Raw genomic sequence first — 22,263 nt, forward strand, 5'->3', positions numbered from 1 at the left:
GATAATGTATATGATTGTATGATGTGTGTGTGTCTGCACGCCTGTGTATGTGCCTGTTTATATATGTGTATGCTTGGAATTATTAAAGTTTCAGGAAAAAAGAAATATTTAATTATCTGAAAATAAAGATTCGTGTTTATAAAATACATATTTCCTTAGTATAAAATGTTTCTATTAACCTAAAAACAAATATTGCTAGTTTATTGGCCATATCTAAGTGTTTTTCTCTGAATTGATTCCCAGTATGCAATGGTACTAAGGATGAGATCTTTTTAGTACATATACACACATGTACACATGTGAGTGTGTGTTTTTTCATGCATATTTATTCTAAAGGATTATGTTCATGAATAGTGCTATTCAGCAGATCATCAGAAAATGGCAAAATGGCAGGTTCCACTTTTCTAAAATTCCCACTGACTCCTTCTCCCATCAGTAGTCCTTGAAGGCTTATAGCTCTTCAACTAGGACTGGGATATTGTGAGCCCTCTTCATATCCATACTGAGATATTGATTGGTCTGATTTTATGCAGGTCTTGTTCAAGTAGCCACGGACATTGAGAGTTCATCTGTGTAACATTCCTGTTATAATAGAAGACACTATTTCAAAGCAGTTTTCCAGGTCCTCTGGCTTTTACCCATGCCCCCTTCCACAATAGTACTTGAGTTTTGCAGCAAATGAGTGCAAATATATTTCCAACTCTATAGTCAACTTATTCTCCACAATTTGACCAGTTGTGAGTCTCTTATCCTAAAACAAGAGAAGCAAAAAGAAGCTTCTCTGACCAATGTTGAGAAGAACACTGTGTTATACATACAAGAATTTGTAATTAGAAAGCAGCTGGGTACTGTGCCTATTTATCAACATGACAGGAGATGCTTCTTAAGTTCTATGACCTCTTTCTCTTACCTTCATTTTTTTCATAAAAAGGATCCTCATGAGGCAATGAACATTTTTCCTCTTATCTTTCTTTTTTCATAAAGCATAGCATCAAACTACAACACCCATTAAAAAGGTGGACTATGGAGCCATGTGTAGTATCACATATTTAATTACATCATTTTGGGAGGAAGAAGCAGGTAGGTCTCTATGTGTTCAAGACCATGTTTCAAAACTACTTAGCTAAAAACTTAGTTATATTGTATTTTTTTTGAAAAAAAAAAAACCTGTATCTTTTTAATTTTATTTTTCTTTTCTTTTCTTATTTATTTTACATTACAAGGGTCACCCCCTCTCTCTTTCCCCTTTTCCCAAAACAGTGTCTCTTGTTGAGTTTTATATCCTATACCTCTCTTGGTTATCTTAGTCCTCTTTCTTCTCCTCTTTCTATGTATTTCAAAGAGCATGGATGTCCTCAACTGTGCCTAGGACTATGTATTTACTGTTAAGTTACATATTGTGCTAAGGAAGGTTAGGGTTTTCCAGAAAACACTTGGCTCAAGTTTATGCAATAGTAACACTCACAGAACTTGCAGTTATTGTTTAGCGCCAGCCCATGTTCCTTTAGGAAGCACGCTGTCATATCTGCATACCAACCTTTTATGTCTGGAGAATGTCATTATAGTAATTCCTCTAAATGGGCTGGCCAAATTCTTGAAAAAGCTAACTTTGTCTTTTTGGTTTTCAAATTATCTAGGTCAGATAAGTTGAATTAACAGAAGGGAGGCAAAACTATAAATACAATTATATCTTCAGGAATGTGTAGGGAGGTGATGCAGAATTGGCAGATAGACATGGCAGTCATGTTTGAGGACTGAAGAGTCATTGTGTGGTCACTGTAGGGACTAAAACTGGAACTATCACAGTCAACAATTCCTCAGAGATCACATGTTCTTACTGTGCTTCATTGGCTTTTAATTTAGAGACAATGGATTTATCAACCACGCACGGTCTTGCAGTACCTTATAGTATCAATGGCTACCTTGCTATTCATTAATATACACTGTATTTCCACATAGACTGAACATTGAAGTAAAACCAAATTGTGTAACCTAGATTGCAATTCAGGTTTGCCATTTTTCACTATACATAATGAATTTAATATAGAGAAATTTTCCTGTAAGTATAATTGGTAGATTCATGTTAAATTAGTGATATATAGCACAAAACTATCTACATATCCAAATATTATTTTCTACTTTTACAAGAATCTGAATACAATATGGTAATTTTGATCATATATAGTTATAATTTTTTATAAAATACTATTATAATTTATATTAATATGATTTTCAACAACTTTACAAGTGGTACTAGATAAACATAGAATGTTTGGGTAAAATCACACACTATATATTATATTTTATTTAAAGTACTATATACTTATACACAAGCCTTCATGATTTTTTGTCATTCATCTGAAACTGGTTGACTTATGCATTGCTTTCTAAGTCTGACTCTACTGGTATGATATCCAAATTAAGTCCTTTTTCTACAAAAGATGCTCTGGATTATTTCAGTAGTGTCAAAAGTTTTAACTCACAAAATCTGAAGCAAATTATAGACATAAACAATGTCTATGTCTATTCCTTGGCCATTTTTTTTCATTCACTATCTTGTTCTGTGTATCAATCTAAACTAGGTCAAGAGACTTATAGTCATCTGAGCACAAGTGAGTACAAAGATATTGCTGGACTGATTGTCCTGCAAACACCTGAAGCTCAGCCTTCTCTGACATTCCAGGATTGTATCTCTCATCTTTATGGACTTTTTAAAGTTTGTGAATACTGTAAAGGCTGTAATTACCAAAATGTATTTTACCACCGTAGATTCTACACTGAACATCACAAAACAATTGAAAGGTTATCTCTTCTCCTTGAAAGAGTCTTTCTGGAAATATCACAAATTTATACTATCTTTTTGTTTGCTTTTTGCACTGGTTAAATATGATTAGCCATCTGGCTTAAACCTTAGCAACACTAAATGTCATTTCTTTCGTTAAGTTGTACAAGAATTCATTTTTTGATGTGTTTTGGTTATCCAACAGGACTTTCTGTAATTACTGGCCCCATTGCCTTGTGGATGATATTTCTTTCCTTGGATAACTTTCTTTTTTTCACCCTATAGACACTGAGCTTAATACAGCTGTCAAATAAAAGTAGCTTAACTAGAATTTATACTGTTTCAAAAGAAGTATAAATCATTTTGTGATTAGTTTGGGAAAAGAAAAAATGCAGATGTACTAATTTACCACTGGAATACTGGACTGGAATGCAGATATCACTCCCTGGGTAGATTTTTGGAATTTAAATCAGACAAAATATATGCCTCTGGGCAACTGAAAATCTGTTTTATGATTATCTCTGCTGATTGTCACCTATCAGTAGAGCCTACATTGGGATTCAGTCATTTTCTTTCCTGACTTTAGTAGCTAACATTTTATAGACTCTCATTGGCCTGAGCTCTTGATTCCTCTGAGCCGAGGGACGCTCTTCCTAAGATATGGCAGATCTGCTCAGGTCTGAGACACTGTCTTCTAACTTCTATAGCTACAAAATATTATGTCCAGTGGGCATTCAGGAGCCAATTAGTCTGTAAAAAATATGTAGTGTGTGAGAATTTAGACAGCACCTGATCAACAAATGTTATTTTTTCCGCCTTAGAAGAGATGCGTGATAATGAGAATACTGAGGTATACTGTACTGGACGTCTCAACTGTATAAACAGTACACTCTTCCAGAGAGAGCATGACAGAGTTTTCATCATTGTATATTGCCTTTCTTAAGGAGATGTCAACTAAAATGATATGCACCTCAGGTCGAACAAATCCATGATTTTTCCCTGTCCTACTTTGCTATTTGTTGGATGCCATTCATAAAATCATGTGGATTGGCAAGGAAAGAAGTGCTGAAAGCTTCGGACTCCCATTGTACTTTCTTTTCTTTTCTTTTTCTTTCTTTTTTTTTATTGTGGTGAAAAGATGCATTCTGAGATCAATCTTCCTAAATTTTTAAGCGCACAATAAAATCTTGCTAACAATAGGCACAGTGTTTTACAGCACATCCCTGGAACTTATTTATTTTCCATAAGAGACCACTGGTAATAAGTCTTTCCTCTCCCACAGGCCACAGAGACGATTATTTTACACTATATTTCTATGATCTTGACTTTTGTAGCATCCTCATAAAGTGGCATCATGTGGAGATTATTTTGTGACTGCCTTATTTCCCTAAGCATAATGACCTTCAGGTTTATCAATGTTGCCTATTATGAGAACTAAAAATGGCATGCCTTCTCTCTTTCATCTACTTAATGATTCCATCTACTTAATAATGGTGTCTTAATTAGGGTTTTCAATTGCTGCGACAAAACACCATGACCGACAACAAAGCTGGAGAGGAGATGATTTATTTGCCTGTTCATCACGGAAGGAAGTTAGGACAGTGATTCAAACGGGGCAGGGTCCTGGAAGCAGGAGGTGATGTAGAGGAGATGAAGGGGTGCAGCTTGCTGGCACGCATCACATTGCTTGCTCTGCCTGCCTGATTTCTTATAGATCCCAACACCAGGGATGATGCCACCCAGTATGAGCTGGGCTCTCCCCATTGGTCATTAATTGAGAAAATGTCTTAAAGCTGATTCCTCTAGAGGTATTTTCTCAATGGAGGCTCCTTCATCTGTGATGACTCCAACTTGTGTCAAGCTGACACAAAACCAGACAGGACACTTGGCTACACTAAAATGTACATGAGGATACAGATATATTTCTGAGATCATGATTACAGTTATTTTGTATGTACTCCCACGTTGGGATTGATTATAGACAGGATAATTAATTTTATAATTTTTAACAACCTGCATGCTATCATTCATAATAGATACACTGCTATCTATACATTGGGAGCAAGGGTCCATGGGTTTCAATTGATCTATATCTTTGACTAATTATGATATTTTTATTTATCTTTTAATTGAGCAATAGTTATCTCATGGAAGTTATCCTAAAGGAGGTAATACTTATTTTTCTAAATTTTACTATTACACCTATCATTGTCATTACTGTGTGTATATGATGTGTCAGTGGGCACATGTGCCATGGAGCATATGTGGAGGGCTGAGGGCAAGTTTCTGGAGTCAGTTATCTAGTTCCCTCATTGTGTGCTTAGCAGAGAATGAACACTAGTTTTCTGGTTTGTGGAGTAAGTGCCTTTATGCAAGAACAATCTCTCTGGTCCTACTTTATGGTTGCAATTTGCAGTTTCCTAACTATTAATGTTGTTAAACCTCAATGTACATATCTCATACAATTTGTATATTTTTTGAGAAAATGTTCTAGTTTCTCTCCCATATTTACTTGTGTTAAGGATTACCATTATTTATTATAATTATTGTTTTGGAAAAAGTAGTAAAAAATTTCACCATGTCAACATGCTTTCATGACAGAAACATTTAATAAACTAGACACAGAGAAAAACTAGATGTGAAGTGTTATGCATGAAAATATGATAAGTACAACAACTGAATGGAGAAATGGGTAATTCTGCCTGTGATATCAGAAGAGGAAAGAATGCCCAGGCTCATAATTGTGTACATCATATTGGAGGCAGTCTAAGCCACAATGAGAAGTCAAATAAAGAAATGTAATGCTAGAGAGCCTCCCGCCATTCAATTCCAGAGGTAGGTAAAAATATTAGACATAATCACTGTCAAGTTAACTCCGTTTATGACATGTGATCAAGATGCTTGTCACACAGTTGCACTCCATTAAAGAAAAAAAAGTGTCTTTTTGAAACATAACACAGGTCGATTACAAGCAACTGAAGCTCTCATGTGAAAACAAAACAGGTCCAGGTACCAGTGTGACCGCTCAACACATTCTTAGGTTGCAGAGAGAAAAAGAGAGTCCTGAGACAAGTAATTAAGTTAGTGAGAGCAGTCTAGGAAGGCTACATATAGAAAGAATAAAATCACTAATTTGTGCAAAAATTTTAAGCCATTACACACATAATATAGAGAATTATAGCTATTTAAAAATATTTCAAACAAGAGGGAGGACTCTTGATAAAATGCTCAGTCCCTATCCAGAAAGGCAAAGAGGATTGACATCAGAGGAAAAAGAGAAGAGGGAACAAGTCAGGAGCCTGACACAGAGGACCTCTGAAAGGCTCTGCCCTGTAGACTATCAAAGCAGGTGCTGAGACTTATGGGCAACCTTTGGGCAGAATGCAGGGAATCTTATGAAAGAAGTGGGAAACAGTAAGATCTGGAGAGGATGGGAACTCCACAAGGAGAGTAACAGAACCAAAAAATCTGAGCACAGGGGTCTTTCCTGAGACTACTATTCCAACCAAAGACTATGAATGGAGATAACCTAAGACACCTGCACAGATGTAGCCCATGACAATTCAGTATCCAAGTGGGTTCTATTGTAATAGGAACAGGGACTGTCTCTGACATTAACTGATTGGCCTGCTCTTTAATTACCTCCCCCTGAGGGAGAAGCAGCATTACCAGGCCACAGAAGAAGACAATGCAGCCACTCCTGATGAGACCTAATTGACTAGGATCAGAAGAAAGGAAAAGAAGGCCTCCCCTATCAGTGGACTTGGGGATGCAGGCAGAGGGTGGAGGAAGGGAGGGTTGGGAGGGGAGGAGGGAGGAAACCACAGGGGAGATACAAAGTGCATAAAGTGTAATTAATAAAGAATTAAAAATATTTCAAAAATAGGTACTGTAGTTTATGTTTACGACTAGAACTTGCTAGTCATATCAAGTATCTGCAGCTTGTGGGAGGAATTTTACTAGTAGAATATGCTAATTATGTTAACTAATTTTAATGTTTAGAACAATGGAATAATTATTTTCTAATTTTTACCCTCAAAAAAGGGAGTTATATTTAGCAGTATCCATGTGGTCTGAAGATTCCTAGCTCAAACGTCCAGAAAATATCTTCAACAAAATCATAGAAGAAAATTTCCCTAACCTAAACAAAAAGTTGCCTACAAATGTACAAGAAGCTTACAGATAAACAGGCAGATTGAATAACAACAAAAACTCCTACTGCCACATAATCATTGAAACACTAAATGTACAGAACAAAGAGAGAATACTAAAAAGCACAGGGATAATGGCCAAGTAACATAAAGGTGGACCTATTAGAATTACACCAGACTTCCCAACAGAGACTTTAAACACCAAAAGAGCCCAGGCAGATATCTTGCAGGCCCCAAGAGACTACGGATGCCAGCCCAGAATGATTTTCAATCATCACTGATGGAGAAAAAAGAGATATTCTATGACAAAAGAAAATTTAAACAGTATCTGTCCACAAAGCCAGCCCTACAAAAATTACTAGAAGAAAAAAAAGAAAGTCCAACTTGAGAAGCTTAATTATACTCCAAAAAAAAAAAAAAAAAAAAAAAAACCCTACATAAGAAATAATTCCAAATGAACAAAAACAGAAAGGAAGAGTGCATTCAAGCACACACTCACACACACTCACACACACATACACACACACACACACCACCAATATTTAAATAACAGAAATTAACAGTCATTGGTAATAAATATTTCTAAATTATCAATGAGCTCAATTCCCCAATAAGAAGACACAGGGTAACATAATGAATGCGAAAATAGAATCCATCAATCAGCTGCATACAAGAAACACCTCAGCTACAAAAATAGACATTACATCAGAGTAAATGGCTGTATACAAAATTAAATTAAATAAATTAATAATCCTCCTTTATACAAACAATAAAAGGAAAATAACAACCCTTCATAATAGTCAAAATAATATAAAATATCTTTGTATAACTTTAACCAAGCAAATGAAAGACAGTCGTGACAAGAACTTCAAGTCTTTGAAGAAAGAATTTGAAAAAGATATCAGAAGATGGAAAGATCTCCCATGCTCATTGACTGGTAGGATTAAAAAAAAAATGGTTAAAAAAAATGGCCAAATTACAAAAAGCAATCTACAGATTCAATGCAATTCCTGTCAAAATTCCAACACAATTCTTTACAGACCTGTAAGGAGCAATTCTCAACTTTATATGGAAAAATAAAAAAAAAAAAAATTGCAGGATAGCTAAAACAAACTTGTTCAGTATAATATGCAGCCAGTCCTGATGAGACCTGATAAACTAGGGTCAGGTGGAAGAGGAGGAGAACCTCCCGGAGAGGGGAATGGAAGGAGATGAGAGAGGAAAGGTGAGATTGAGAGGGAGGGGGCTACAGCGGGGATACAAAATGAATAAACTGTAATTAATATATAAAAAAATAAAAAAAATAATTAAAAAAAGAACTTTTGGAGGTAGCACCATCCCTGTTTTTAAGTGGTAGTACAGAATAATAGTAAAAAAAGCTGCATCATATTGGGATAGAGACAGATAAGTACATCAATGGAAATAAACTGAAGATGCAGAAATAAACCCTCACACCTATGGACACTTGATTTTTGAGAAAGAAGGCAAAACAATACATGGAAAAAAATAAAGCACCTTTAACAAGCAGTGCTCATCTAACTGGAGGTCTGCACATAGAAGAATGCAAATAAATCCCTATTTATCACCCTACACAAAACTAAAGTGTGTTTAGGACCTCCACGAAAAACTGAATACACTAAATCTAACAGAACAGAAAGTGTCAAATAGCCTTGAACGCATTGGTACCAGAGACAACTTTCTGAACAGAACACCAAAGGCTCAGACACTAAGATCAGCAATTAAAAACTGGGGTCTCATGAAACTGAAAAGCTTCTGTAAGACAAAGAACGCTGTCAATAGGACAAAATGCCAACCTACAGAATGGAAAAATATCTTCACCAACTGTACACCCAACTAATATCCAGAATACATGGAAAACTCAAAAAAGTAAACATCAACAAATCAAATGACCCAGTTAAAAACGGAGGACACCAACCAAGGACCATGCGTGGAGTGGACCGAGAGCCAATGTTCAGAGGAGCCCATGGCTGTTCAGTTTCCAAGTGTGTTCCCTTGTCTCTGACATGAACTCAGTGGCCAGCCTTTTGATCAACTCTCCCTCAGGGGTGCAGCCTTGCCAGGCCACAGAGAAGATGATGCAGCTAGCCTTGATGAGAACTGATAAGCTAGGGTCAGGTAGAAAGGGAGGACTATTAGAGGACTAGGGAAAGAACATCGGGGGAGAAAAGGGAGGGAGGGATAAACTAGGAGAAAACAAGGGAGGGGGCTGCAGCAGGACTACAAAGTGAATAAACTGTAATAAATAAATAAATAAATAAATAAATAAATAAATAAATAAAAATGGAGTACAGAACTAAATAGAGAATTCTCAACAGAGGTATTAGGGTGACTATGGCCTCATAAAATGAGCTTGGCAAAGTCCCTTCTGTTTCTATTTTGTGGAATAGTTTGATTATTGATGTTAGTTCTTTACTGAAAGTTTGGTAGAATTCTGCACTGAAACCATCTGGCCCTGGGATTTTTGGGTTGGAAGACGATGAATGGTTGAATGACTGCCTCTATTTCCTTAGAGGATATAGGACAATTTAAGTAGTTTACATAGTTTATTTAATAGTAATGTTGATGTAACTTTGGTAAAAGGTATTTCTTTAGAAAATTGCTCCTTTTGTTTAGATTTTCCAATTTTGTGGAGTTCAGATTTTTGAAATAAGGCCTATCGATTCTTTAGATTTCCTCAGTGTCTGTTGTTATGTCCCCATAAAATCTGAGACCCCAAATTTTTCTTGTCTATAAGAAGTGTAGGGGTAAAGTTGGAGGAGAGATTGAGGAATGGCAAGCCAATGAGTGTTCCAATCTGAGACCCACCCCAGTGGGAGAGAAACAATTCCTGTCAGTATTAGTATACCCTGCTGTGATTGCAGACAGTGGCCTTCATAACTGCCTTCTGAGAGACTTCATCCAGCAGCTGATGGACACTGATGCAGAGACCCACAGCACACAATAGTCTGAACTCTGGAGTTCTGTGGGAATGTGGGAGCAAAGACAGAAAAAGCCTGTGGGGTAGAGGACACCACAAGAGGACCTACAGAGTCAGCTAACCTGGGCCAATAGGGGCTCATTGAGACTGAACCAACAACCAAAGAGCATGGGCCTAGACCCCTACACGGATGTAGCAGGTGTGCAGACTGGTCAACATGTGGGTCCCCTAACAGTGGGTGTAAAGACTGTCTCCACTGGCTGCCACTGGATATTTTCCCTGTAGCTGGGCTGCCTTGTCAGGCTCCAGTGGGAGAGGATGAGCTTAGTCTTGCTGTGACGTGAGGTGCCAGGGTGGGTTGATACCTCTTGAGAGCCTCCACTTCTCTGAGAAAAAGGAAGAGGGGGAATGGTGAGAAGGGAGTGTGTGGGAGGGACTGGGAGGAAAGAAGTGAAGGAGCTGCAATCAGGCTATGAAAAGATAAATAAATATTTTATACATATATATTTAGATTCATGCTTTTATGAATATATATAATCTATCACTTTTATTTATATATATGAAATGACAGTTTTTGTCTTTGGAGGTAGTCATTTGTTACGGAGCCAAAGTTTATATCACTAATATAAAAATTATTTAATTAAACTATGTTTTCTTCTTGTTAAATATATATCTATCTCATACATCTCAACTGCAGCCTCTTCTCCCTAGACTCCTCTCAGTTCCAACCTACACCCCCCACCCCTTTCTTTCAGGTCTACCGTTTTCCATTTTTCGTCAAAAATGAGCAGGTATCCCAGGGATATCAAATTAACATCACATTACAAGATCCAAAAAATATTAAATACAAATTAACAGGATTTCTCTTTGATATCTTAAAAGCAGCGCAGCATATTTGAATCAGATTTACTACAGCAAACCATCAAAATTATTGATTAACTAAAACACATGACATTGTTCTTCTGTAAACTGTTTTTAAAAAATACATGTTTTCATTTTTTTCTTTTATTGAAAATAGATTTTTTTTCTCATAAAATATATCCAATTACTGTTTCCATTCCCCCTGTTCCTCCCAGTTCCTCCCCATCTCTTGTTTACATATGAAGTTGAGAATTGTGCATTCAAAGTTTGTAAATAATTGTTGGAATTTTGACGGAGGATGCATTGAATCTGTAGACTGCTTTTGGGTAGATGGCCATTTTTACCCCTACTGAAACGTGAGCATGGGAGATCTTTCATCTTCTGATATTTTCTTCAGTTTTTTTTCAGAGACTTGAAGTTTTTAATTATAATTATAAAAGTTTTCACTTGCTTGGTTAAAGTTGCTCCAAGGTATTTTATATTATTTGAGGCTATTGTGAAGGGTGATTTTTTTGCTAGGTTTTTTTCAGTCCACTTGTCGTTTATACACAAGAGGGCTGCTGAGTCTTATGAGTTACATTTATTATATAGTTACATTATATGAGTTACATTTATTATATTATTATTTATTATATACCCAGTGAGCTACTTTACTGAAAACATTTAGTAGCCCTAGGAGTTCCCTAGTGGAATTTTTAAAATTTTAATGAATTTGTTTATTATTTACTTTACATTTAAGTCCATCATAGCACTGTCTCTCTCCTCCCATTCAACTCTTTTTCCCTCTTGCCCCTCCCCCACCCTATTCCTCAGATAAGGGAAGCTGAGCCCTACCCACCCACCTGAGCTCATTAAGTCACATCAGTCCTCTTCCCTGTGGCCTGTCAAGGCAGCCCCTCCGGGGGGAAGTGATCAGGAAGCAGACAACAGAGTCCATGTCAGGTACAGCCCCTGGCTTCCTAACCAGGGGATCCACATGAAGCCTGAGCTACCTATCAACTACATCTGCATAGTGGGCCTAGGTCCAGTTTATACATGGTCTTTGGTTAGGGCTTCAATTTCACCAAGCCCCTGTGGATCTCGGTTAGTTGGCTCTGTTGGTCTTTTTGTGGAGCTACTTCATTTCTTCTTCCCTCTTTTCCTCAAGACTTCCTCTGTTTTCCCCAATACTAGGCTGTGAGTCTCTGCATCTGTTTCTATCTGCTGCAGGGTGGAACTTCTCTGAGGATAGTTATGCTAGGCTCCTGTCTTATTCCCTCTCTTCAGCCACTTCAGCTCTCTATTCTATTTTTCCTTCTGAATGAGATTTAAGCATCCTTCCTTGGGTCCTCTTCTTTGGGTCTGTGCATTGTAGTATGTCTATTCTGTATTGTATGGCTAAAATTGCTCATAAGTGAGTACATACCATGTGTGTCTTTCTTGTTCTGGATTATCTCACTCAGGATGATTTTTCCTACTTTGATCCATTTGCCTGCAAATGTCACAATTTCCTTGTTTTTAATAGCTGAGTAGTATTCCATAGTGTAAATGTACCACAATTTCTTTATCCTTTTTTCAGTTGAGGGAAATCTAGACTGTTTCTATATTCTGCTATTACAAATAAAGCTTCTGTGTATATGGCTGAGCATATATACACAGAGCATTTGTAGAGCATTTTTTGGGTATCTGCACAGGAGTGGAATAGCTGGATTTTGAGGTAAAGCTATTTCCAATTTTCTGAGAATACACTAGATTGATTTCCAAAGTGGTTATACAAGTTTGCACTCCTACCAGCAATGGAGGAGTGTCTCCTTTCTCTGCATCCTCACCAGCATGGGTTGTGACTTGAGGTTTTTTTTCTTTTTTTCTTTTTTTAATTCAGTTTACATCCAGTTGTAGCCACCTTCCTCCTCTCCTCCAGGACCCACCCCTTCTCAGTTTTTCCCTATCCTCCCTCCTCTACTTCTCAGAGAAGGTGAGCTCCTCCCCTCCCCACCCTCTCCTGCTCTCCAGCATATCAAGTTGAATCGGGAGTTAGTGTATCCTCTACCCATGTGGTCTGATACCCCTAGGAGAGATACCTCTGATCAGAGAAAACTGATCTAAATGCAGGCAACAGAGTCCATGTCAGAGGAGGATGGAGTTGCCCATTGGCTACATCTGTGCAGAGGGTCTAGGTCCAGTCATTGCATAGTTCTTGGTTGGTCTCTCAGTCCCCACAGGCCTCCCCTGGGCCCTGGTTAGTTGGCTTTGTTGGTCTTCTTGTCCAGCTCCTGCCCCCTATGGATCCTTCTATTCTTCCTCCCAGTCTTTCACAAGGCTTACTGTGCTCCACCCAGTGTTTGGTTGTGGGTCTCTGCATCTGTTTCCATCACATGCTGGGTGGAGCCAGGCATAACAGAGTATCATTAATCATGTCATTGTCTGGCTGTCTCCCATGGGGTAGCTCTCAGGTTGGGCCAGTCCTTGGTTGGACATTCATTCCCTCAATCCCTGCTTTAATTTTGTCCCTTCACATCTTATAGGGTAAATTTTGGGTGAAACTTTTTGTGGGTGGGTTGGCGCTCTCCTCCTTCCACTAAGTCCTATCTAGTTAGAAGGTGGCCTCTCAGTTTTCATGACCCCTGTTACTAGGAGTCTCAGCTAGAGTCACCCTCATATCCTCCCGGAAGCCTACCCTGCTGTAGTCTCTGACTTGTCACAGAGAAGTCCCTGCCCAAGGTGTCTCTTCTCTCTGCAAACCTTCTGTCTTCCCCACCCATGGTCTTCTTAGGTTTGATATCAACCTTCATTTGTCACCTTGCTCCATCTCTTACCCTGTTCCCTCTCTTCAACGACTTGAATTTTTGATCTTAGACATTCTGATGGGTGTAAAATGGAATCACAGAGTCATTTTGATTTGCATTTCCCTGATGACTAAGGATGGTGAGCATTTCTTTAAGTGCTTCTCGGCCTTTGGAGATTCCTCTGTTTAGCTCTGTATCCCATTTTTAATTGGATTATTTGGTTTGTTGGTGTTTAATTTTTTGAGTTCTTTATATATATTTGATAGTAGCCCTCTGTTGGATGTAGGGTTGGTAAAGATATTTTCCCATTCTATTAGCTGATGTTTTGTCCTATTGATGGTGGCCTGTGCCTGTAGAAGCTTTTCAGTGTCATGAGGACCCTTTCATTGATTGTTGATCTTAGAGCTTGAACTGTTGGTGTTCTGTTCAGAGAGTTGTCTACTATGCCAATGAGTTCAATGCTCTTCCCCTCATTCTCTTCTAGCAGAGATAAAATATCTGATTTAATGTTGAGGTCTATAATCCACTTGGAATTGATATTTTTTTTCAGGGTAATAAATTAGGATCTATTTGCATCCTTCTACCTTTTTTTTTTTTTTGGTCTCAACTTTTTTGTTTGTTGTTTTTTAATTCTCTTTATATCCTGGTTGTATCCCCATCCCACCTCCCCTCCCAGTCTCACCTTTCCTCTTTCCCCATCTCCACTCCCATTTCTCAGAAAAGGGGAACACCTTTTCTCATCCACCCTAGCTCATTCTACATTTCTTTAAGTGCTTCTTGGCCACTGGTGATTCCTCTTTTGAGAATTCTGCTTACTTCTGCACCTCATTCTTTAATTGTGTTATATGATTGGTTGGTGTTTAATTTCTTGAGTTCTTTATATATTCTGGATATTAGCCCTCTGTTGAAAAGTAGAGTTGGTGAAGATCTTTTTCATTGAATTTTACTACCATGTCAATTTACTTTTCAATATATGTATGAAGGCAAATAAAAAAAACAGGAGGGAAACACAAATGTGATCATGTTTGTTTGTTTGTTTTTTTCTCGATGAATTTAGAAAATGCTGGCTACAATTTTTTTCGACATCTTTTCTGAATCTATGTTCATAAGAGGTATCATTTTTGCCTTAAAAAAAACTCACAGTTTGCAGAATCCAGAGAAGAAATAAAGCAAAAGACAAAGGGGGAAGAAATAATATGATATGAAATTATTTAATTTCTTTTAATACATATAGCATTAAATGTAAAAAAGAGTTTTAAATCACAAAGGCTATTGCCCCCTTTTAATTTATTATTTATTATTTATTACAGTTTATTCCCTTTGTATCCCAGCTGTCTCCTCCCATTCTCATCCTCCCTCCCTCTTCTCAAACTTTGCTCCTCCCCTAGTCCACTGATAGAGGAGGGCCTCCTCCCCTTCTACCTGACCCTAGCCTATCATGTCTCATTGTCTTCCTCTGTGGCCTGGCAAGGCTGCACCTCTGAGGGGGAGGTTATTAGAGAGCCTGCCACTGAGTTCATGCCAGAGACAGTCCCTGTTCCAATTACTAGGGAACCCACTTGGAGACTGAGTTCATGGGCTACATCAGAACAGAGGTTCTAGGCCCTCTCCATGCTTTGTCCTTGGCTAGGGTATCAGTCTCAGCAGGGCCCCCAGGGACCGGTATTTTTTGTTTGTTTGTTTGTTTGTTTGTTTGTTTTTGGCTCTGTTGTTCTTTTGGAGCTCCTGTCCCCTCGAGGTCTTTCTATCTCCCCCTTCTTTCATAAAATTCCATGCACTCCCCCCACAAATTTTGTTATAAGTCTCAGCCTTTGTTTTAATACCTTGATCAATAGAGTCTTTCAGAGGCCCTCTGTGATAGGTTTCTATCTTGTTCCCTGTCTTCTCCTGTTTCTAATGTCTGTTGCATTTGTCCTTCTGAATAAGGATTGAACATCTCTAGGGTCTTACTTGTTGTTTAGATTTTAGTATGTTTATCTTATATTATATGTCTAATAACCACTTATGAGTGAGTATATACCACATATCTTTTTGCTTCTGGGTTACCTCAATCAAGATGATCTTTCATAGTTCCCACAGTTTGCCTGCACAGAGATAAACAGAACTTTCAATAGAGGAATATCAAACGACAGAGAAACACTTACAGAAATGTTCAATGTCCTAAGGCATCAGGGAGATGCAAATTAAAATGACCCTGGGAGTTCACCTTACACCCATCAGAAGGGCTAAGATCAAAAACTTAGGTGACAACACATACTAGAGAGGATGTGGAGAAAGTGAAACACTCCTCCATTGCTAATGGGAATGTAAACTTGTACAACCACTTTGGAAATCGATCTCTCAATTTCTCAGAAAATTAGGAATAGTCCTACCTCAAGATCCAGCTATACCATTCCTAGGCATATATCTGAAACATGCTCAAGTACACAACAAGGACATTTGCTCAACCATGTTCATTACAGCTTTATTTGTAATAGCCAGAATCTGGAAACAACCTAGCTGTCCCTCACTGGAGGAATGGATACAGAGAGTGTGATATGTTTACACAATGGCATGCTACTCAGCTATTAAAAACAAGGAAATCATGAAGTCTGCAGGCTATTGACCTTTTTTAAGAAGGCACTTTCAGCTTGCTTGTTAGAATGATAGAGGGAGACATGATAGAGGTATAGATTGATAGACAGAGAAAAGACAGGAGCCTGGACTGAACACACCACGTTCTATGAAATTCAAATCACTTTTTTTTTCAAATCACTTTTTATGTCTACAGTTAGGCAAAGGCACTATGTCAGGAAAAGATTAGAATAAGATAAATAAAATTAGTCTCATATTTGGTTATTTACCCAGGCATTTATATTTAGAAAAGCACAGTTAACAGATACACATAACTTCCAATCCTTGGAGTAAGTCTTTATAGAAAATTTATAGTTATCATCATTTGATACATTTCTTATCATTCTATAGAGCTTAATCCGATTTACATTTAAAGTAATTATTGATGTGGTGAATAAGTACCAGTGTCTGTTTCACAAGATAATTTCTGGAAAATAGTTTCGCACTGTAAGACATTATGTGTCTAGCTAATGTTACACTGTGCACATAAAGCATGTTAAGAGAATAGAGCATGAGACTGTTTGGGCCAGGTAAAAAATGTCATGATGTTTTAACTGCATCACTATCACCAAAAGTCCTGAGGTGTATAATAAAATATATCCTTTCATTATTAAAAATGAAGTAGATGATAGACAATTTAGAAAGGCAAAAAAATCTAGGAAGGCAAAAAAAATCACTTAGCACTAATATTAATTCCTATATATTTTGCCTAGTACATGAGTAGAAAATACCAGTTATTTTAGTTATGGAACTGTATGCATCAGGACTATCTCCATCACTCTTCTCCGTATTCACCGATGAAGGAATCAACATTAACTGATGAAGCAAGTGATCAAATGACAGAAGTCCAGAGCTTTCATCCCACTTACAGGCTCCTGCATGTACTTTTGTTGTTCAGTTTACAGTGATTTTGAGAAATTTGGAAAATTGTGCCAACCTTTATTCTTATTTATATGTGGTTTTAAAATCATAGAGAGGAAAAAATGCAGTTAATTCAAGGAATGTGATCTTTTTCCCACTACAATAACTTAATATAGAAGTGATTGTAAAGTTAGAGAAATAAATGTTGACTGGAAATGTCAGATAAAAGAAATTTTTTGTCTTTTAAAAGTAAATCACATCTCCTATAGTTATCACTAGCAATTATCATCAGTTTAAATGCACACTGACACTATCATAACTCACAAATATATTTCAATGTAGAAAATGAGTTTTGATTTTACTGTAACTTCAACATTAAAACACTTGTTATCTGTAATAAAAATTATTTTAATTTCAATATTTTAAAATAATTGATAGATATATCTAACGTATTAACTGAAATACAATAGTAAATGACTGTGAATGTCGACAGAGTTAACAAATATTTGTATATGAGGCATATTTAGGGTTTTGCAATTTTAGATTTTAAGGAATTAATATTTGTCCTCATTTGTGTAAATAACATCTCCAATATCTAGAATAAAGATTACATCTAATGGACTGGCATTATCATTTGTTAAGTAAACAAACATTTTTAGAAATAAAAACTGAGATATATTTGAAGGAAATTTAATGAATGTTTCTCAAACCTTGTTGAATTTTAATTTAAAAATATATTTTTATAGTACACTTCCAGTTATTTAACACCAATAAATTCACAGAGTCATTCTTTTATAGGTGTGGTGAGAGTACTTAAGGCTTTTACATGCTATTTTATATTTTAAAGCAATAGTAGAACGGAGGAAGAATCAAAGGCCAACATAACTTTCAATGTTGTTGTGAATGCTCTAACACTCCTGCTCTAGAAACTTCCATGGCTGTCCCTTTGGCTAGTATCTGTTAACTAGGAAGCTGACTCAGTGGATTTCTGTGTGAACTTGCGCTAGTAGCAACAATGAACTCTCTGCAAATAATGTCTGTCCTGTAGACAAGATTGCCCTATTACGGCAATTACATTTGATTTATTTCTAAACCATACTGATATTTTGGAAGGATACATTTATGCCCTGTAACTTAACAGAATAGGAAAGGAAGCTATTGTTTAAATGCTTTAGTAATAAAACTAAACAATAAGAATAGAATATGTTGGCTAGTGGGCTTAAACATTGCTACTACTTATACAGCATGGGTATATCTTCAGACAATGTCAAACCAAACCCAGATTTCACATTTTAACTTATAAATTTATAACCATTACCTCACCATTTGCAGCAACAGAATAAAGGCATACTTATCTTCTCCTTATATCACGTCCTACTCATGTGTACAGAAGATACGGTAGATATCTAAAAACTGTTCCAGAGAAACAATAAGTTAAATATGTCTTTAGCGCTAGGCAAATCATAGTGATTCTATTTTTCTTTTTTGGGGTGACTTCCTAATTCATTTGTTCTCTTTCAAATTTCCTTGTGCATTTTCTAATAATATTTACTGTGGTTGGATGTTTTATTAATCAAAAGATTGAATATCAATTACATAAATTATAAAATTCTAGATAAATCCAGCTGACTATTTCACAGGAATGTATCTCATTCTCATTTATAATGAAAAATAATTGTTAAGAAAGTAGTCCTGACCTTCTGGTGTTGGTCTCCTTGGTTTGCCTGTGGTGTATATGCAAGATTAGAGTCTCACAACAGCGTAATGCAGCCATGACCATTAAGGCCTTTACAGCCATTGAAGCAGGACAGTCTCCCCAAGCATGGGATCTAAAATGTTACGCTCAGGATGCGAGGCTAAGCACTGCACTCAGGGTCAGCCGCTTTGGACCCAGAGAAGAGCATGTCTGATTTCATGCGGGTTGATGCCTCAGGTCCCGCCTCTGAGAAAAAGGTATCGGTCGGGTCTGATGCTCTTTGGGTGGATGATACCTAAATGAACATTGGTATAAAGTCCCAATTTATTTCTAATATCAGAGATCAGACCTCTACTCTTGCCTGATGCGTCTAAAACAAAAAGGGGGAACTGTAGAGAGCTGCATAATGCCGCGCCTTAAAGATGGAGCTGGTTTCCACCTTCCACCTTCCCGATGGTGAGTGCTCTCTGTCACAAACAACTCCATATTTGGCTAAGGCTGAGGATCTGGCTTGCTTCCATGTATGTGGACCTATCTGCATTGCCCACGAGGCACGCTGGGGTTGGCTACCCAGAGCCTATTTAAGCTGTGGGCTGGCTTTCCCCAGGGTCAGAAGATTGTTCAAGGTTTCTGAATAAACTGCATTGAGAAGAACAAAAAAAAAAAAAAAAAAAAAAAGAAAGTAGTCCTGAAGATACCTGATAAAACAGGGTCAGATGAAAGGGGAGGAGGTCCCTCCTAGTCAGTGGACTTGGAAAGGGGCAGGGAAGAGATGAGGGACAGAGGGAGGGAGGGTTTGGGAGGGAATGAGGGAGCGGGATACAGCTGGGATACAGAGCTAATAAAATGTAACTAATAATACAAAAAATAAAAATAAAAATGAAAGTATTCATTTTTTCTCAGTAAGAGATATATGTTTTTCTTGACATAAATTCAAAGGGCAGAATTCATAAGTTGTAACTTTTGGATACTAGTTAGAATGCTACAACTAAGTAAATTGAAAAGTATATATGGCCAGGTTTACAAAATAAAAGTGCTATTAGCCTTTAAATTATATAAATGTTTAGGACTTTGAAAAAGTCCATTCCAGTGTCTAATATACTATCATCACAATATTCACTTGAATCATTTTTCTTTATAAAATACAGTAATTTGTATGTGAATTGCAACATAAGAATTATTGTTATTGTTAAAATTAGAACAGATATTGCAGTATGCAATAATTACTCCTGTGTGAGCAAAACGAAACAGAAGGTATCCTTAAATGAAATGCTTACAGTACAGATGTCTTTTATCAGCTCCCACCAAAAAGATTTAGAAACTCATTCTAAAATGTTCTTCTGTCACCACACACACAGAGAATTTGAAATTATTTTCTAAAACTTGTAATAAACATGTTCATAACTGATTGAATTTGCTATTAGTAATGCGTCTTTCAAAATGTTACAGAGTTTGTTTGCCAAATGAGCCTATATACACTTTAAGTATGAGTTAATCTGCCAATTAAATAAAACACAACAGTGTAAAATACCACGGTACTGCAATATGTACTTTGAATGTACGATACAAGAATGAAAGATGAACCTGACAACAGAAAGAAAAGGAGGAAATTGAAACTTTGGTCTTGTACAGAAGAGATGGACTGCTTCTAAAAGAATATGAGAGACCGTTCTTTCTGCAGGCATGATTGTGAGGACAGATTCTTACTCAGGAGACCCAAACACGAAAAAAAAAATCACCCGCTAAAGCAAGACTTGCTTTAAGATTCTAACAGAAATCAATACTGTTTAACCAGTACTTAAAAATACTCTGTCCATGTAGAAAAATGCAAATAGACCCATATTTATCACCATGCACAAAGTTAAAGCCTAAGTTGATCAAAGACCTCAGCATGAAACCAGACACACTAAATAAATCTGTTAGAAGAAAAAGTGGGCAAAAGCCTTGACATCACTGGCACAGGAGAAAACTTCTTGAACAGAAGACCAACAGCACAGGCACTAAGATCAACAATTAATTAATGGGACTTCATGAAATTGAAAAGCTTCTGTAAAGCAAAGGACACAATCATCAGAACAAAATGACTGCCTACAGACAGGGAAAAGATGTTCACCAACCCTATATCTGACAGAGGGCTAATATCCAGAATATATAAAGAACTCAAGAAGTTAAACACCAACAAACCAAGTAATCCAGTTAGAAAATGGGGTACAGAGCTAAACAGAGAATTATCAATGGAGGAATATCAAATGGCATAGAAACACTTAAGGAATTGCTCAACATCCTTTTTACTCATTTGGTAAATACAAATCAAAACCTTCCTGAGACTTCACCTCACACCCATCAAAATGGCTAAGATCAAAAACTCAAGGGTTGATGCATGCTAGAGAGGATGTGGAGAAGGGGAAACCCTCCTCCATTGCTGGTGGGAATGAAACTTTATATAACCACTTTGGAAATAAATCTGGTTCTTTCTCACAAAAGTAGGAATATTGGTACCTCAAGATCTAGCTATATCACTCCCAGGCATATTCCCAAAGATGCCCCGCCATTCAATAAGGACATTTGCTCAACTATGTTCATAGCAGCTCTATTCATAATACCCAGAATCTGGAAACAACCTAGATGACCCACAACAGAAGGAAAAAAATGTGTGGTGCATTTACACAATGGAATACTACTCAGCTATTAAAAACAAGGAAATCATGAAATTTGCAGGCAAATGGTGGGAACTAGAGATCATCCTGAGTGAGGTAACCAAGAAGCAGAATAAACTAGTATGCAATATATAAGTGACATATACTTACTTATAAGTGGATATTAGTCATATAACAGAAGAAACAGTAAAATCTGTAGCCCTAAAGAAGCTACACAAGGAGGACCCTAGGGAAGATGCTTAATCCTCACTCAGAAGGGAAATAAGATAGACATGAGAAATAGAAGACAAAGAACAGGACAGGAGCCTTCCACAGAGGACCTCTGAAAGACTCTACCCACCAGGGTATCGAAGGAGATACTGAGACTCATAACGAAACTTTGAGCAGAGTGCAGGAATCCTTACGGAAGAAAGAGAAGCCCTGGAGAGGACAGGAAATCCACAAGAAGAACAGAGCCAAAATACCTTGGCATAGGGGGACCTTCAGAGACCAATACTCCAACTAAGGACCATGTTTGGAGAGGACCCAGAACTCTGTTCAAAGGAAACCCATTGGCTGCACAGTTTCCATGTGGGTTCCCTAGTAGGGGGTACAGGGGCTGTCTCTAATATGAACTCAGTGGCTGGCTCTTTGATCACTTCTGCCCGGGGGGTGTACCCTTGCCAGGTCACAGAGGAAGATGATGCAGCATCCTTGATGAGACCTGATAAGCTAGGGTCAGATAGAATCGGTGGGGGTCCTCTCCTCTCAGGGGACTAGCGAAAGAGCATAGGGGGAGAAGAAGGAGGATGGTGGGTTGAACTGGGAGGAGATGAGGGAGGGGGTCCCAGCAGGTATACAAGGTGAATAAATTGTAATAAATAAATATATAAGTAAAATTAAGTTTAAAAAGTACTCACTATGGGATGGTGAGATAACTCACTGCACTCTTGTGAGTTA

At 37.4% G+C, this 22,263-nt stretch overlaps 1 protein-coding gene across 4 annotated transcripts in view; it reads left to right on the forward strand.

The window, feature by feature from the left end:
* Positions 1-22,263, forward strand: part of Fstl5 (follistatin like 5) — a 692,962-nt gene that overhangs the window by 413,842 nt on the left and 256,857 nt on the right. The gene's annotated exons all lie outside the window — the stretch shown is intronic.

This window comes from Meriones unguiculatus, chromosome 2 (assembly GCF_030254825.1).
Source record: "Meriones unguiculatus strain TT.TT164.6M chromosome 2, Bangor_MerUng_6.1, whole genome shotgun sequence".
In the NCBI taxonomy this organism is placed as follows: domain Eukaryota; kingdom Metazoa; phylum Chordata; class Mammalia; order Rodentia; family Muridae; genus Meriones; species Meriones unguiculatus.